An 18,321-nucleotide genomic window follows, 5' to 3' on the forward strand; every position below is an offset into this window, starting at 1 on the left:
GTGGACAAGAACCAAGCCAAGTAATTGGCCCTCGGGGGTTTGTATTGTCTCCAGCTGGGCAGTCCTCCAGGGAGAGGTTCAGCAAGGAAACCAGAGCCACAAAGTCTGCCTCTATAAGAAAGAGTGTTAGCTGCAGTTGATAACTTGACGGGTCCATTGTGTGCAGCTGCCTGATTCTAGGTGTGTGATTATAGCGGCTGAAAATTTAAGCCTCTGTTGAGCGTTCAAGTATTTTTTTTGCTCAGTATAACCTACTTAAGTATTCTAAATCCATCTCACTTCAGACTAAGGAATAAAGATAAGTAAATAGAACTGGTATATAAGGAATGGTAGACTTTTTTATTGCTACTAGCAAATAGTTAAAAAGAAAAAAGTATTAGCTCGCAAACTTATTTATCTAGTAAAACAATGTAAAACCAACTCTGACCAATTTTTTTACTACAAGATTCACAGCGTAGGTTCAGTGTCAGTGGTGAGCAACCCTCAATACTAGAGGGAGAGTTTATACTTGTTGCATGTGCAAAATGACTGTCTAATCAGAAAACAAGTTGTAAAAATATGTAATAGATACCCTGTTGTTGATCTTACTTAGCTGGCTTTGAAAACTTTTTGGTTTGAGATTTCACAAGAATGAACATTATTGGACACAAGGGGAGAAGGAGGGATGACACTGGATATCCTACTTGTGCAGTACACTTTTTTCACTACATTATCAGATGAGGTGAAGCTGATAAGCTATTATATGACATGATTTTCACCTGACTAAAACTGTCCAGATGCTACCAAATGTTGCTGCTAGAACTCCTACATCTGATTGGGTCTGTCTTACCCCCATCACACTCCCAATACTAAGCCATGCACTTTCTCTCGGGGGGGGACCTTGGAGAAACACCGAGGGATGACAACAGTGTTCCCAAATGAACAGAAGTCTGGTGATAAACTACAGGAATATCTTGGAGAAGGCGTGACTGTAACAAGGAGCCAAGAAGGCCAAATGTTAACTCAAGGTGCCACCCCTACTTGAAAATGTTGCAAAATATATTGCATTTCAAGGCTCTTTATAAATATATATACTGGAAACTGCAAACTGGGGAGGTAAGAGCAGGGCCGGTTCCAGTGTTTTTGTCGCCCCAAGCGGCAAAAAAAAAACAAACAAAAAACCTCGCCTCTGAACACAGACGCGGAGTGATGGTGTAGCCGCCGAATTGCCACCAAGCGCGAAACACGCTGTGACGGAGCGACCGCTGAATTCCCGCCACCACCGAGGGCGGATTGCCGCCCCAGAGCCCGACGTCCTGCCGCCCCTTTACATTTGCTGCCCCAGGCACCTGCTTGGTTCGCTGGTGCCTGGAGCCGGCCCTGGGTGAGATATCTATATCTATATTTCACCTCCCCAGTTTGCAGTTATTTATTTCTGGGGAGGTTAGATATATAATATATCATTTCATTGGTTTTTGGTTTGGTTTGTGTTTTTGTGATGAATACCCATTTGCATCCTGATTCCATTTAGCTTTGGCTGTTGTTCCTTATAGAATTCAAATCCCCATTATTTTGGTTTTGTTATATCTGGTTTAAAGAACCAACCAACCAAAAAAAAATATATCCAGCCTATTCTGTATTGGGCAGTCAATTGACAGCATCTGTAAGACACCAAAACACAAATAGAGAACCACCTCTATGGATTTGGCTAGATCACTGAAGGTGATTGCAAATACATACTTCTGATTCTCATCCACAATCAGATCCAGGTTCCGAGAGTCACAAAAACATGAGCCATTTGGTACCATTTTCTCTGCATGTGACAAGGACAGTAAAATCTGTTAAAATTTGCAGCTTTCAAAAGCAGGTCTTCAAAAGAGTTTTATCTGAGATAAGCATGATGATATACAGATTATTAATTCATGGCTGCTCTGTAGGGAACCTCTGCAGTGAATTGTCTGATTTAAAGTAATTATTGGAATTAATACAGAAATTATCTCTGTCTGTTTAAAATATTTTCATCTTCATTGCCATAGGTTTCATGTGCTAAAATTGTACAATGTTCCGGAAGCACAGCTGCAGTAGGCCTGCTCTAACTTTGTCCTCCCTCTCCAGTTCCCTGCACGTTCTGGTTGATAGTGAACAAATAAGCAGCCCACAGAGCTGACATATTGCTTTTTGCCTTTCACTGTCGTCTTGACTCCCATCAGAGAGCTCTGAAACCTACAGTTTGCTATTTGACTAAGCAAGGAAGTTATTAGCATTTTTCTTCAGGATGTTTATAAAATTAAGGGATTGCAAGTTTGGGACACTTCCTTCTATATTTAAGTGCAGGGAGATGGAGTACACAAGAGATGTTTTAACTACAGCAGGCAGCAGAATGGTTTCAAATTACCTAAAACAAATTGACATATTGAGGCTTTTTATCAGACTGTTCAAAATACCACCATTGTGAACACAACTAAATACAATCCTGTCTGAACACAGGAAGACCAATGACTGCTGCAAAAATAGATTTTGGCTGAGGTGGTAACAAATAATCATTTGCCTTTGTGTTAAAGAAATCTGTATATTCAATTGGTCTCCTGGAACAAAAACTTTTTTTGTACAGCTAAGAAAAAAAATCTATTATTGCACCAGGTTTTCGTTAAGTCTTATGCCCACCCACATGCAATAATATCTTGTTTTGCAAGCTATTTTTGAAAATTTGTAGATTGAGTCTTGGAGTGTGCACAGAAAAGCTATACATCTGTCTGAACGTACTTGACATCCTAATGTGTCTTGTTTTGGCACTTTTACATTTGGTATTAAACTGTTTTTTTCCTGAACTTAATAATATAAATAGAATTAAATAGCAGGCTGTAGATATAACATTTCATCATTAACTCTCTGGTAATCATGGAATATACAGATTGAAATGAGATCCCACTGGGTGTTCAGAAAAAAGGGAAAGGAAGAAGTCATCTGTTGTTGTATAGAAAAGTAAATATATTTGAAAGTAGCCAGGAAAACAGTCCAAGTAGGACTCGGAAGTCATGAGTTCGTAGCACCAGCATGGTTTATCATAAAGAACAATTTTCCTTTGTACCTGACTATTGGGCATATATGGAAGTGATAAAATCACTTGATAGAGAGCTGTATACAACAGAAGGATTACAAATAGATAGTTTTGTGATTTTAGTTATTGTTTTAAATGCTATCATCCCGCTGCAACCGTAACCAGTGGGAGTTCTGCTGTCCACTCCTGACCCTAAGTCTGTAGATGTTTTTTCTCTGGTCCATTTTTTTTTAATGTTGTATTTGAATATGCATCTTCGTGCTCCCCCAATCCTAGGGCTGGTTCATTCACTAGCATAAGTTACAACAACCTTCAGGTTTCTCTAACATAAACCCAGCTGTCCATGGCTCCTGGAGCTGTTGTGACCTCAAAGGATCAGCTGGGATCCTGGCCATATCCCATACGCTGGTAGCCATGATGGGGGGAGGGGAACTGGGAGAAGAACTGCTACAGCAGGTTTATGATATTAGAGGATTCTCCTGTGCAGGGAGAAGCCATCCACGAGCCTTTAATGTGGGTTTATGGTTTCTTTGACCCAGTGAAGTGATGCAAAGCAAATGATTGCACGCATAAATTGGAGCATATTGACTGATCTGAACTAAAATGAAATACACAAAGGGGATGTTCTAGAGAATCATGCCACCCCGTCCAGAAAAGTTTACAGTAAACATCTGGGACTTGTATCCTTCCTTGAGAGCCAGCAAACATGACCTTTACCAGACCAATGGAGGGAAGCCAATTGTAGTTAATGGCCTCCAGGTCCTAAGCAGTCAAATCTAGGGATGTTTTAATCAGAAGCTTCTTGGCTAGCACAATAGTTGCGATGATTTATAAGGAAAGAGCTGTTCCAGAAGGCAGCTAAGGTCCACGCCAGCTTTGGGGTAGGATTTTCAAAAGTGCCTAAGTAGCTTTTTCCCAAAGTCAGTGTGAGTTTTACTGCTGACTTCAGTGAGAGCACAGTAAGGTCAATGCTGGGCGCTCTTGAAAATCCCACCCTTATAGACCAAAATCAGCATTTACACTAAGTGCACCTGGCAATAACTCAATGCAGATTCAGATTTCACTAAGGTATGAATAACCTTTAAGGGCATTCCCATCAATGACATTGCACTAATAGAATCTGGAAGTTAAGTCTGGACAAATGTGGTGAGGTCAGTATCAGGCAAGAGATCTCAGAAAGATGAGAGACAGTGATGCCTCAGTGAAAAATAGGCTCATCTCCGTATAAGGAAATAATTATGGTATGCCAGATGGTAAATGCTGTTGACTTAATGATGCATTCTCAGTCATAACAAATAATTATATGAAGTCACCTCTTCTGACGATAGTTTAAACCCTGTGACTTGAATACTACAGCCAACATGTGGATGCATTTCTCCTTAGTTTAGCAATAAGCAGATGTTATATGCTAGTGCATATATACAGCATTTATTAACTCAACAGTTAAACGGTGCAACACCTCCCGTGAGAAGATTATGAAAATATTTTAAGTTTACTGAGTACACCTCTGTGTGTCTAGAGAACTGCTTGTTTCAGTGATGACAATTCATATGGTAAACACACTGAAATCTTTTAATAATGATTATATTCACTTAAATAGTTTAAATTGTGAGGATCAGTTCCTGCGCCTAGTAAAGTCAATATCAGTGTTCCCATTGACTATGATGGAAGTAGAATCAAGCTTCAGATATGAGAAAAGTAGAGGTATCTTGATCCAAGTCCAAGTCAAAGATCAGGTCTGTGATTAAAAATTGTGATGTAGTATAAAGTAAAGCTGATGATGAAGCAAACGGGGTATTTAAGTGACCAGCTGTTTTATAGCCTACTAAACCAAAACCTCTTTAGTTTTAACATATTTTAGACTATCTGGTAAACTTTGAATATGTGAAATGCTCCAGAAAGCTTTATACTAAGCCAGACTTTAAAAAAAATCTTCTTGTTTGCATTTAAAATATTTGTTGTCAACTGTTTGAATTTGTCAGAAGTACACAGTGCACTTTTCTTTAAAGTCTGAGGATAATAACAATAAAAAGCCCCTCTGGAATATAAATAGTTTGTACTATCAAGACAAGGCCTAATGCTATCTAGTTTCCTTCGTTTTGCATGTTGTAACCCCACTCTACTACGCTGTCCCTGTATCTTGGATTGTGCGCTCTTTGGGGGAGGTACTATTCATTTTATATTTGAAAATGCTTAGCCTGTCATGTGCTGTTGGAAACTGGCCTATACCAGGGATAAATTTGGCCCATTATAATCAGTTTCAGTGTGTGCTTTTCATTTTACATGAGGAGTCTAGTGACCTACAACCTTCAGTTCCTTAGGTGTGTCCAAACTGATGGGCAACACTCCATTTTGGATTATGGAGAACTATGATCTGTGGGAGGAGGGGAAGAAATGAGGCTAAATCCTGCTGGTCCTTACTCACCTGAGTAATCTCTCTTGTATTCAGTGGAGTAGCCCATGTGAGGTCTTGCCGGATCAGGCCCCAAAAGAACAATTCTCTGGCCTTAAAACAGCTGAATTTCAAAGAAAGCAGTTCCTTTGTTTATATCTGATGTTAGAGCCTTCCTCTGCAAAGAAAGCATCAGAGGAAGTGATTTAAAATGCAGGCTTGGAAGGGTAGGGATGTAAGTTCTGGTCCCAGCTCTGCCACTGACTTGATGTGACCCTGGGTTCCTGTTACTTAACTTCTCTACTTCAGTTTTGCCATGTATAGTTGAGGAAGGAGTTGAGGGAGGGGGGAGCCTTAGAGTATTTCCCAACCACAAAGCAGTGTTGAAGCTAAATTAATTAGTCCAGTTAGAATGTGCTATAGAAGTATGAAGGATTTAATGGGTATTTGCTATTGCAAATAACTTGATAGACGCAAAGGCCCATATGTGCCTCCCAGAAAATATTGTGCTTCCATCTATTTGTATATGTAGGTATTACTGTACCTAAGATGCAAAGATCCTAAATACTAAAAGGAAAAAACATATTTGATCTAGCTTAATTTAATTAAAAGAAACTTTGTGCTTTCTTTTATCTAGCTGCCTCTCACAGCCCTAGTTTAAATAATCATAAAAGATTTTTAGTCTGATCCTGCATTTTGTTTATATCAATGGAATTTTTGGCTATCAAGGAGTCTTGCCTGTGCAGTGAATGAAGTATTAGGGCCCTTTGTTAGAAACTTTAGCGAGCTCTAAAGATAGCTGTCTCTTATAGCTATTCTCTGGCAGAGAGTGAGTGTGTGATTGATTGAGGACAAGTACAGTATAAGAAAGAATAGTTAAAACACAGACACGCTGACATTATAATGCAGTGTTTCGTCAGATGATGTGGTGTTTTGACTACTTGGCTGCTGCACGTCTATAATTTAAATGACATTAAATGGGACAAAATAGCTATAGTGTGGAGACGAGAAATCTTTGGGTCTGTACTTACAATGCAGATAAAATAGCCCCCTTTGAACTTGTGGAGCCAAATGTTGTCCAAAGACACTACTGTTCCGTATGGAAAAGAGGTGTGTGGTGTTTTCTTTTCCCCTACCATAGGCTTTTTCTGGTTAGGGTGCTTGGCTTGTGTCGTTACAAGGATGCAAGGCAAAGGGAAGCAGTTTATATTTTGATATCCCATGCCCAGTTTTGCCATTCAGTACAGAATTCACTGTTGTGAACTATATCATGACTGTGTGTTCTTTGTACTGTTGACTTTTTAATATGCTCCTTTATACTTTCATTAAAGTAGCACACAAAGCTAACTTTTACAAGCAGCCATTGATGTTCAGCTGTAACAGAGTTTCCCATAACCCTGTGACTGCATCCCTGATATATCTCATTTGGTTCCACCAAGTTGTTGTAATACTCTCTCTGGCTTTTAGAGTTTTCTATTTTTTTTTTAATTCTCTGCTATTAAAATTATAACTAGGGTATGTTTTGCTCACTGGATTTAAGCTATGTAGCTGCTCACATTCCTCACCCTCATGGAAGCCAGACTTTTAATACACCTTAGTGTAATGTATGCTGTAACTGTTTGTTTGCCAAATTAGTGATTCTTTCCAGGAACCGGCCTGATCATTGAATACCTCATGAAGTGTGTGTGTATAATAGGTTGTGAGCTGTTTTTTCAAATACATATTTCAAAAGGGAAAATAAATATTGTGTAAATTAAGCTTGTTTAAAGTATTCCAGATTTCTAGTGGGGGGACTTTTGATGATAGATACACAATACAAAGAAATAGAGCAAACCCAAACAAAAGAATACAGCCTTTGTAAGTTGCAGTTACTCATACCACTTTTCATGTACATTGGCTCATTGTATATAACTCGATTGCCATACCAGTTAAATATTTTCTGCCACTACTTGCCTCCCTCCCCATGGTTAAGTTTATGTACTCTTACCAAAATATTCATGCCATGCATGACTTAAGTCCTATTTTTGTTCTATGGACAAACCAAAAGTAAATTGTTGGTCAATAAGGCAGCTTCTCCAAAACCAGTCATCTAGTAAACTGGAGAAAGCCCCAAACCTTTAGTCAATGTGTGCATGTGCCTCTTCCCCTCATTGCATAAACCAGGTCTAAAACTCAATTGCCATTTCTATGTTGAATGATGCAAATATTGATAGACAAACAGAAGTCAAGAGAATTAAGGCTACCATGTTAATTTAAAGAAGTGTTATTCAAAACAGAGGTTACTCCTTTGAGGTGTATTTAATCCAGTGTGGTTGGTGGGGTTTTTTTTACTGGCCATAGTGATCCCTTCAAGGATCATTCTTCAAACCTGTGGAAAATTTTGCTACTTTCACAGCAGCCTACTTATCCTGTACACTTTTATATAATAAATCAAGCTATTTCATAACCTTCTGCATGTTAGGATGTGGTAAAACTCTCAAGTACTGTAAAGGCTTTGGTTTTCAGAGTTTTCTTAATACCGAATAGTTAATAAAAAGACAGCAAGGTTATTAATAAACCTTGTTTTTTGTTGCCTTCATTAGGTCAGTTTCTCCAAGATCGTCCCCTCCAGGTATGACTGAGCTAGTGAGACTTGCTAGAGGCTTCCATTACTGAAGCTATTAGGCATAATGCTATGATTAGTAGGCCAAAAACCAAGGTGTTGGGTGCTTCAAGACAAGGATAGCTTACCAGAATTGCAGTAATTGTGACCTGAAGTTCTGACAACAATAAATATTCTGTGACATAATTTTGGTGTAAACTTCTTCTGTCAACCAATATAAACAAACTGAGACATCCATCAGGTATGGGAAGAAGGGCCTCTCCTCATCATATTCCTCATATCTCCTTCCACTTTCTTTGTTTTATTAATCGGAGATGATATGAGTAGAACAACAGAGTTTGATTATTTTGGTAAAACTAATGGCAAAAAGGGAATAAAACTCTTCCTCCCATATCCTTTCCACCTCTTTCGTGTTATTGCTCTGCCAATGTACTTATCCCATTTTTTGTTATGAATCTTGATCTTTACTGAGTGCCTAATGTTTACTCTTTATGCAAGTAGAAACTGGTTTCTTAAAGAATAGGTCTCCTTCTCTAGCAGGGAAAGATCTATGGTCAGAGCTGCTTTCCGGATAGGAACAATTGAATATGAAATGCATTGGTTTAGTGTCATTGTATCTCCCCAATGATTATAACAGCCTGGTATTTACTCGCTACTGAAGAAATTCTCCTCTTAGCTCAAAGGATAAATGCCCGCAGTTTTTGATGCGGAATGTCCCAAATTTATCTTTTTTTCTAATTTGGGGCGGTGTGTGTGTCTGTTTGCATGTGTACATACATATAGACACAGTTCATTACACATAATGTCAGAGCTGCTGAAATTTAAACACCTCAGATGTTTTGTTGTTTGAATTCTATCTCATTTACATAAAATAATTGTGAGTGGAACCTGTGCACTGCTACTTATAAAATGAAATGTGTATCATTTGCTGAAAATGGAAACCAAGGATGCTATCAATCCTGAGAAATCTCTCACTGTTGGCTTGTGGGTGCTGGGAGGGGGAAAACAGCTACTTCCACGATAGCCTTTCTGTAGTCTGCACACAGGGAAGCTAGCTGTTGGAAATGGGAGCCCTGGACAGGAATGAGTTCAGCAGTGGATGGACATGCATCGTTTTTCACCTCCTCACTCACAAATCAACAGCAGTTGAACTGGCCTACATCTCAATCACCTTCCCTGCTGGAACCTCCTCCTATTTAATGGGGGCATTTCTAGGATCCCCTGGATAGTCTGGCAGCATGATTCTGTTGGGTAAGGAGTGTTAAGCAGCTAAGGCTTCAAATCCAGTAGAGGCACAGTCTCTATGAATAAGGTCCTGTGCCTTCAGCTAGTCTCCAGAAATTGTGGCCTAACCTGCTGCTGCTTCTGTTTGTTTGGGATCAGATCCTGGCCTCCTTGAAAATATTTGGAGGAAACTCTGAGGGGAAAAAAGTGTAGTTTTTTTTTTTTGTTTTGTTTTGTGTCCCTCCCCTCCCCCCCCACCGCCCTTCCCCATCCTCCTGAATGTAAGGTTACTCCTGCAGGTTTTACAATGGGCATGGAGATCAAATCCTATGGTAGGAATAGATCAACTCTGGAATCTAAATATTGAAAAGGATACCCCAAAGAGGCAAGAGAGAAGTTGTTTGCATCAGCACTGATAAGACTATTATTAACAGATTCCAACTGAAAGATCATATTAAATAGTAAGGCAGAATATTGTGATGGATTCCCTCTTCCTTCATCTGAGCTGCAGGTGGGTTTAACTTCTGAGAGGCTGTGGGGAATGGAAAATGAACAAGGTGTTTGGTGCTACCTATTGCTAGCTCTAGGGGAATAGGCATTGCTGAGTAAGCACTCTGGCAGGACTAAAGGATTCATGGCTTTCAAAGTGATGTCATATCTCCTTTTTGATACCCTCAGTACAATATTGTAACAATCAGATCAATTGGGGAAAGTAACCAGTATCTATAAGAGGTGAAAGAATCACTGGGAATCTTTCAAGTATACAGTTTGACAAGTTAACCACAGGAGCTGGTCTAGTGATGTTAGAAAATTGTGCGTTTCTATAAGATCTGATTTTATACTCTTTTTTTTTTTATGTTGAGTGGTACGTTTCAATAGAACCATTCCAAGAGTCATTAGTGGAACTAATTGAAGAGCAAAGCCAGAAGTGGAGGTTGAACCTTCCAACCTCTCCAAGGTCCTCATCAGAAGCAAGCTCCCTACAGACCAGGACACACCAACTCAAAGTGGCACCAGACATTTCCAGAATAACAGATCCAAAACCTGACACATCTCCATGGCTACAATGATCAACACCCCCTATAACTCACCTTTCAGGATCCATGGGTCCTACACATGCCTATCACAACATGTGGTGTACCTCATCCAGAACATTAAATACCCTCAACAACTAATGTGTGGGTGAAACTAGAAAATCATTATGTTCTCGAATAAATTCACACAGGGTGAAGGTTTTTTTTCACAAAGCTATCACTCTATATCTGACCTCCATTGTCGTCCTCAAAGGAAACCTGCGTAACACTTTCAAAAGACGAGCCTGGGAGCCTAAATTCATTACTCTGCTAGATGCTAAAAATCATGGACTGAACAAACACACTTGATTTTCAGCTTATTACAACAATCTATAAGCCAGTAACTCCCTCCTTGTCCTATGAGTGCAGAGTTGTTAACAGGCTACTCTACCTTGAATGGTCCCTTACATTAGGTGCTAACAACTTGTACTAAATATGTTCCACCTTGCGTTTTGCAGTGATGCTGGAAATACCTTTCCCTGACCTGAAGAAGAGCTCTGTGTGGCTCGAAAGCTTGTCTCACACCAAGAGACGTGGGTCACCCACCTTGTCTCTCTAATATCCCGGGACCCACACGGCTACAACTACACTACATACTCTCTCTCTCTCTCTCTCTCCTGGGCCTCAATAACCTGATAAGGATCAAGATTACAAATGGTTAGTCCCTCTCACATAGCAGAGGTCAGTATCTGCTGATTCAAGTAGCTACTGTTGCACTTTTTTGCCTTAAAGCTACTATGAGGATTAATGAGATAAACTTAAAGCCAGGGGACAGCATGACACAAGTAATGACTAGCATTTCCCCAAACCACTCTGCCTGCCTTTTAAAATGAGAGTAGAAAGTCACTAAGTTTAAAATCATCATTAACCCTGATAAATGTTGATAACTGATGGCTTAGTATAACACTGGCTTTGATTAAAAAATTAAATGCTCATGGCTTGTGCCATTGTACTTCACTTTAAATTTGAACTAATGAAATAAATATAAAAAATTCCAATTCCATGGTGGTATAGCAGTGATGAATTAAGCTATTACAATATAGTTGTTAAATATATATATATATATAACAGGGGAAGGAGATCTGTGTGTGTGTGCGTGTGTGTGCACACAGATGTATTTATGGTACTTCTATCACCTTTTCCATTAAAATTGTACATTATACAGTATTTCCTTCAGTGATCAAACTGGCTGCTGCTCTTGTGTTTTAAAGCTACAAGCATGTTCCATAACAATTAAAACCCTGAGGAGAGTACAGCTCACTTCCTGATTTTAGAACAGGAGTCGCAGCTGCTATCATGGTAGTAGGTTTCCAGATGTCTGTGTTTGTTGTATGGAATAGTGTTGTAATTGCAGGAAGGAAGGGATATGATTTTGCTATCAGAGAATGTTGTATCCATTGACACCCCCCTGGATGTGGCTGCAGTGATGCAGATACAGAATGTACAGTAAAGTATAATATAGTGGGATAAAATTTGCCTCCAAGTCACAGTATTGCCATTTAAGTCCTGGGGGAGCCACGTATGGAGTTCAGAACTGAATATGGCATCTTATATAGCATGTAAAGAAAAACAGCAACTTTTTAAAAATGTTTAAAGTTAAATTTGAACTGAATGAGAAGTGCCATTATTTCCAATACTGGCCTAGGTATTGCAGCCCACTGTAAAACTTATTCAGTGAGCTGGGAGCTCAGCAATGCCTAAACTCAGAGTGAAGAACGTAGGGGCAATCTGAGCTCTTGATGTCTTGCTTTTGTAAAGTTGTAACAGAAGTTGGGCCATGGGTGGATGATTAGAAACTCAAATCCCTCGCATGCCTTTAGCACCCAGCTGGGGGCCTAATCTTGCATTTCCCCCAAACACCGCAGTACAGTCTGTGGGAATGCTGGAGATGTGGTTGTTGGGGTTTTCTTTTTTTATTTTGTTTTTCTTTTTAAATCAAAACCACAAAAGCCCTTCAGTCTCTAGTGAGCAATTTGGTAGGGGTAAAAATATTTTCCCGGGAATTTGTAGTACAGTCTCTTTACATCACTTCCCACCGCCCCAAAATTTGGTGACTAACAGCTGAACCTGAATTTCTGCCCATCCCTAGTAGAGATGCACACAGATTACTCTGACTGTAACTTCATATCAGTAGACACTCAAACTCTTATCCATTTTTTTTAAATGGGTCTCATTGCTCCTCTGATGGGAAAACTCACAGGAGGGAGGTTAAAGGGATGAATCTTGGTGAATTTCTCCTTGTGGTATATTTTCTGGGACTGTACCATTGGGGAATGTGGTTCGTTCCCAGTCAGGACACATGGTCTTCTCCCCACTCTTTGTACACATTTCAGGACTCTCTGAGCGTCCTAGTTGAGGTCTGGAATAAAACCACCATGGCGAAGTGGAGTCCCCTTTTTACACAGGAGAATGGAGATCTGCATATAGAGGATCCCTTTGTGTGCCAATCTAGGGTGTGTGACTTGATATCATGTCTTAAATATGAATAAGAAACCCTATCTGAATTAAAGCAAGTCATCAGACCAAAGCTACTGAGACACCAAATGACTGTTTCAACAGCTCTGTGAAAGAATGCTCAAAATCAGGTTAATAGCTCCAAGGGAGAATTGATTTCTTTTTCTGTTTAATATGTTTGGTTACTCCTCCGAAGTAGTAGCTCTTAGTTGGGAAGTGGTGCTCCCACTACCCCATGAGGTTGATCCTGAAAGGTACTGAACATCTCCTTGTCATACTTGGTTTCCATGGAAATCAATGGGAATTGAGGGAGCTCACCAAGCTTCAGGATTTGGCCATTTTAGACTCCTCTTTACAGGGGGAAGGATCTGTTTCTCTTCTCTTCCCTTGTACATCTCCCACAGGCTAGATGAACTTCTGGCAATAAAACAAGCATCCTGCTGAGGTGAGCAAACTGGGAACTAAAACCCCAGGACACTTCTTCCCTTCTGCTGTCTGCCACAGGCTGCAATAAACTTGATCCTGTATGAATAATAGGCCCTCATCCTAGTTTTGACCTTTCCAATAAACTGGCCTCTCCATCTATATCTTTATTATTTTGAAAATGACGCGGGGTTAGTAAAGTTTTGAAAATGCTGTATTACTGGACTTCCATTTGCCTTTAAAACCCCATTTGCTCTAGCTTCCTCTGCCTAAGGAGAAATGTCTATTTATTTGATAAATAATCTCCTATCTAAATTCTAACAAAGAAAGGAGGGGAGAGAGCTGCCATGTTACCATACTCTCCAAACTCAGTCCTTTTAAATTCACACTATTTTCAGACTGTTCCCCTTTCCTGTTAACTGTGCCGTCTTTTCAGATGTAAACCAATCATCACTTTGCAGAGGCAGTGTGGTTTACTGGATAGGCCACTGATCAAGGACTCAGGGCACCTGGGTTCTGTTCTCAGCTCTGCCACAGGCTTACTAGTGACCTTAGCCAAGTCACTTCACCTTTCTGTGCCTCTGTTTTTCCCCTCCCACCCTTTCTGTCTTGTCTAGTTAACCTAAAAACTCTTCTCACTGTTTGTACAGTGTTTAGCACAGTGTGGCCCACACGTAGCAACCCCAACTCTTCTGTATTATTTGTGTTGTGGTAGCACAATTTGTCTCTTGTTAATAATATACTGCTGTCATCTTTTGCAGAAAAGTGCACAGCATGAAATCCCCAAATCCATGCCCTCTTCTAATCCCTAGTAAATGTAAAAGTAGTCAGGATGGAGGATTGTAGCTGCCTTCAGTCTGAGGCTACAGCTCCGGACACCCATGCAGCTAGTCTGTGGCCATTACTATGGCCAACAGGCTATATTAGTGGCCAGAGCCCACTGTGTCTTGTGGCTGAAAATCTGGGCAGTTTTCAAACTTATTAACCTCACCCTTCTCACAACATGATCTGCCCACAACCCTCCTTTCCCTGCACTCCTTTGGAGTTAATTACAATGGAGCTTGGCTCAGTGTGTGACAAACAAAGGTTGTGGACTTCTTCTATCTGGTCTCTTTTCCCCCTTCATGCAGTGGCACTATAATGGTTCTTCTGCGTTTTGTGCCTTCTGTGGCCCTTCTTCAGCAGGGATTTGTCCCATACTCTTTAAAATGCAAAATGGCATGATTCATTAAAACAGAGGACATAGGGTGGGGAGTCAGATGTATCATCACTATTCAAAATTAATTGAATTATTTGGTTATATCAAGTTTTCAAAGTAGTATGAAACTCCAAATCACCATTCTCTGTGCTACGAAATTAATGTTATAGGCATATAGCTAGTGAATATTTCAGATGTGCAACAGTCTTTTAAGATCTGTGGTCTTCCATCATTATACATTTGTTTATGGATGGTGTTTTTCCCCCTTGCACAATGTGGTCTGTTCTTCACTTGAGACACAAGGGATTTCTACACACAGCTTCTATTAATGATACTGAGGTGCCTGCATAAATCTATGTGCATAGGCTTTATGAACACATTTAATGACGCAATAGAACAGCATAGTGTAACTATGTGTTTCCACAATAGTAAACCTAACACAGATTAAGGCAAATAATGATATTAATAGTTCTCTTATGGAAGAAAGCTTGGGTAGGATTCAGGCAAGAGAAAATATTAGCCTTGTTTTGAATATTTTTTCCCCATCCTATTCAATGTGCTCTAGTTATGTCAAAAACTTTAATCTCACTATGCTGTTTGTTCCAAAGGTACAACTTCTGTTAATTGTATTGCAAGCTACTTCATTTTAAGAAATTCTAAAATTAAATTTCTGGAAAACACACTTTTCTCATTTAAATAAGGATAAGATATAGCGGGAGGGGGGGAGGGAAATCACATATACACCAGTACATGAAATTTTAACATACAATTCTAATGCTTGTCTTTTAGTAACAAACAAATGTTTGAGCTAGAGCTTGCTGTTTCCTCAATGTTTACTGGCGTGATGTGACGTGATACTGTGTGTGTGATATATATATTAAAATAAATACATAATTGAACAAGCATGGTATGTGTTTTTTCAGATCAGTGGGGGAAAAAAATCCACGTTTGTTCCATGGAATTTTGCACAGAAATTCTCATGGTTCCATTTTTGCACATGTGTACATGCACCCCATACTTTGCTTTATTTAGAATGGCTCTTTCCACTTAACATGCTATTCTAATTTTTGCTATCCGTATGTGGGCTGCTTTTTCTCAAATAGATCAGACGTGTGCGGTGAGGGGAGAGGGATGCCTATCTACAATGCAGAATTAGCCCACTTTTGCTATAGATTCATGTTCCTTTGTAATGTTACCTTCATCTAATGTGACTCCTTGTTTGAATTCATAAGGCAATGTGAAAAACCTTGAACTTCAAATACACTTAATTGTGTTGGTCAGTATTGTAGCATTTGTTGGAAGTGGAACTGGAGGTCCATTGTAAATGGTACAATATGGCCCCTCATGAATATTTTTAGTATCTCTAGTTTGTCACATATACTTGAATACAGTTTTTTAAAAAAAATGTTAATGGCCTTCCCTCCCCCAGGATTTTATGTGGACCATGCCTAATTTGCATACCACTAATTCTTTGTAATCACATGTTTTTCTCTCTCCTTAGTCACTAAAATATCCTCTTTGGAGGCATTTGTGGACCCTTATGTGTCAACTGTAGCCAGAAGAAATTGCCTCAGGAACTGACTTGTCAGTTATCTACCTTAAGGTGAGTTTCCAGCTTGATTGAAGAGCACTACCATTCTCCTTCATTCCTTTTAATGGACCAGTTCAAGTATCTAGTTACTTTCCAAGCTCTCTCTGATCTTTCTGATTCAAGTGTAGTTGAGAAGATGGCAGTGGTGCAGTTTCTCCTTTGTGTATGTTTAATCTTCTCAATAAGTTTCAATCTCTTGACAAACTCACAGCACTGAAACTTTCTCTTGAAAGGATGTCATGACCTTCAGATGTCTGGCTTTGGTTGGACCTTAAAGTCTGCTTTGGACACTGTTTAAAACATCTAGTATAGCATAAGTGCATACAATATATAATATAAGGTAGTAATGTTCAAGGTCTGCTGTAGATCTGCTAGCAGCTTTCAGTACATTCTGCTGTGTGTGAAAAGGGCTTTCTGTTTCTGCTCCATTCAACCATGAGTTAGCCTTCATATTTTTTGGGAGGGGAGGGGGGCTCCTATTTGGTTTTGTTTTCACCTGTTTCTATGGGTTAATGTTACATAGCACTGGCTGCTTTGTCATATGTTCACAGGTGACAAACAGCTACATCCAATCCCTGCGGATGTTGTGAAGCAGTTTGATATTTTTTTTTTTATCACGGTTTCTTATGTTCAATTATAGATGCCTTGATTTTTTTAAAAAAAAATCAATACAAATGATTCCGTTTTAGGTATCTTCTAATGCAATTCAATGTAACAGAGAAAAATAGGCTGGCATTTACTGGTTCCTTATGACTCAGGTCTCTGTCATCTGTGGTGGTTTTCTTCAGTGGCAGCTATTCACATCAGATAATGCTCATTACTTTACAATAATTGTGCATTCTGTTTCTTTCTATCATCCACAATAATCCTGTTAGTGTTGTTACTTCTTAAGGCTCATTGTTGGTAAGCATCCTCTGATAAAAGTCTATATACTCTGACTCTTTGATCTGTTGAAGTCCATTATAACTGCACATGTTGCTATAACACATAGTGATTGGCTTTTAAGGCTTGTCTCTCAATGAGCGGGGTATGGCTTTAAGCATCTCACCAGCATTTTAGGAGCTTTTGCTAGATTTTCTCTAGTCTATTGCTGAAACATTAAGCCATAATTTTATTCATTAACAGCTAAATTACTGCAGAGTTTTTGTTAATAGGCCTTGTAGGCCTTTCTGGTTTTCAGAGTTTGCATTCAGTGTAGAAGTCAACAGTAGCCTCTAGTTTTAATATATCATTGAGGGTGCTCCTACTAAATTACTTGAGCAATATAAGAGGCTAATTTTAAGATTTTGTGATCAACTGATTGCTTATTCATCAGATCGCCTTTTTTATTTTCCTGTGTTCCTCATGTATGGACTTCATTATGTAGACTTGCTCCACTGGGGCTAAAATTTGATATTTTTATTCGGCATTCAAAATTATTCTTCATTTTTAAAAGCTGAATGAAAGTCTTTATTTTCATTTAAAAAATTGTACTAATAAATAATAGATTTGTACCATCTCTTTGCAGTAGCATAAGAAGCATTTTTATAAATTTTAGGATTATAAAAAATACTTTAAAATGCAATTGTTTTTTGAAAGGCAAACTAAAGAGATCAGGTGCAAATGTTATTGTTTGAGGACTGAGTCTGACCTTAAGGCTGGAACGTATTCTTCTGACTTTAGCCCTGATCCGGCAATTGTTCTCCATGTACTGACTCTCCATGGGGCTCGATGTGAGTGCAAGGGTACTCCTACATGCAGTCAGTTGCAGAACAGAGGCCTTGATTCTGAAAGGCTTTGATTTCAGTTAATCCACTTCCTGCTTATGCTACAAGAACCAAAGAGTTTTCTATGCCCTGTCTTCCCTGCTCCTCTGTGTGTCTCTCCCTCCCTCTCTCTACCATTGATTAAGTGCATCACTAATGTATATGCAAGATATATTTTTAAATAGCGTTTATGGAGTTTGTTAAAAGAATGCCGCTAAGTTTGACAGGCCGTAAATGTAATCCTCATTCTAAAAACTACATTCTTTAGAGGCTGAGATTGAAAGGCAAAATACCAACAAAAATCAGCATTGCTAGTCAAAAGCTGCAGTTAAGTGTTGTCTAGTGAACAAAACACTGGTGTGGAAGCCTTGACTCCTGGGTCGGATTCCTTGCTCTGGCTCTTGGGAGCCATCCTTTCCCTCTTCCCACTCACTACCCACTACAAAATCCTGGACCCCTGTAATGTGATGGAAGTAGAAATGTAAAAATACAATCTCCCTTCTTAAATTCCTGGCCCTCTTCCTTATGAAGATAGGTTGGAAATTATTAAACCAATGCTAAATGTCAGCTAATCACTAGACT

At 39.3% G+C, this 18,321-nt stretch overlaps 1 long non-coding RNA gene across 9 annotated transcripts in view; it reads right to left on the minus strand.

Moving 5' to 3' along the window:
- LOC114018314 overlaps window positions 1–18,321 on the minus strand; it is an 84,656-nt gene that overhangs the window by 20,846 nt on the left and 45,489 nt on the right. For all 9 annotated transcript variants that reach the window (XR_006292692.1, XR_003563705.3, XR_006292688.1 and 6 more), the window contains one exon: window positions 5,463–5,607. This is a non-coding gene — a long non-coding RNA (uncharacterized LOC114018314). The remainder of the gene's footprint in view (window positions 1–5,462; window positions 5,608–18,321) is intronic.

Source organism: Chelonia mydas, chromosome 8 (assembly GCF_015237465.2).
Source record: "Chelonia mydas isolate rCheMyd1 chromosome 8, rCheMyd1.pri.v2, whole genome shotgun sequence".
NCBI lineage: Eukaryota > Metazoa > Chordata > Testudines > Cheloniidae > Chelonia > Chelonia mydas.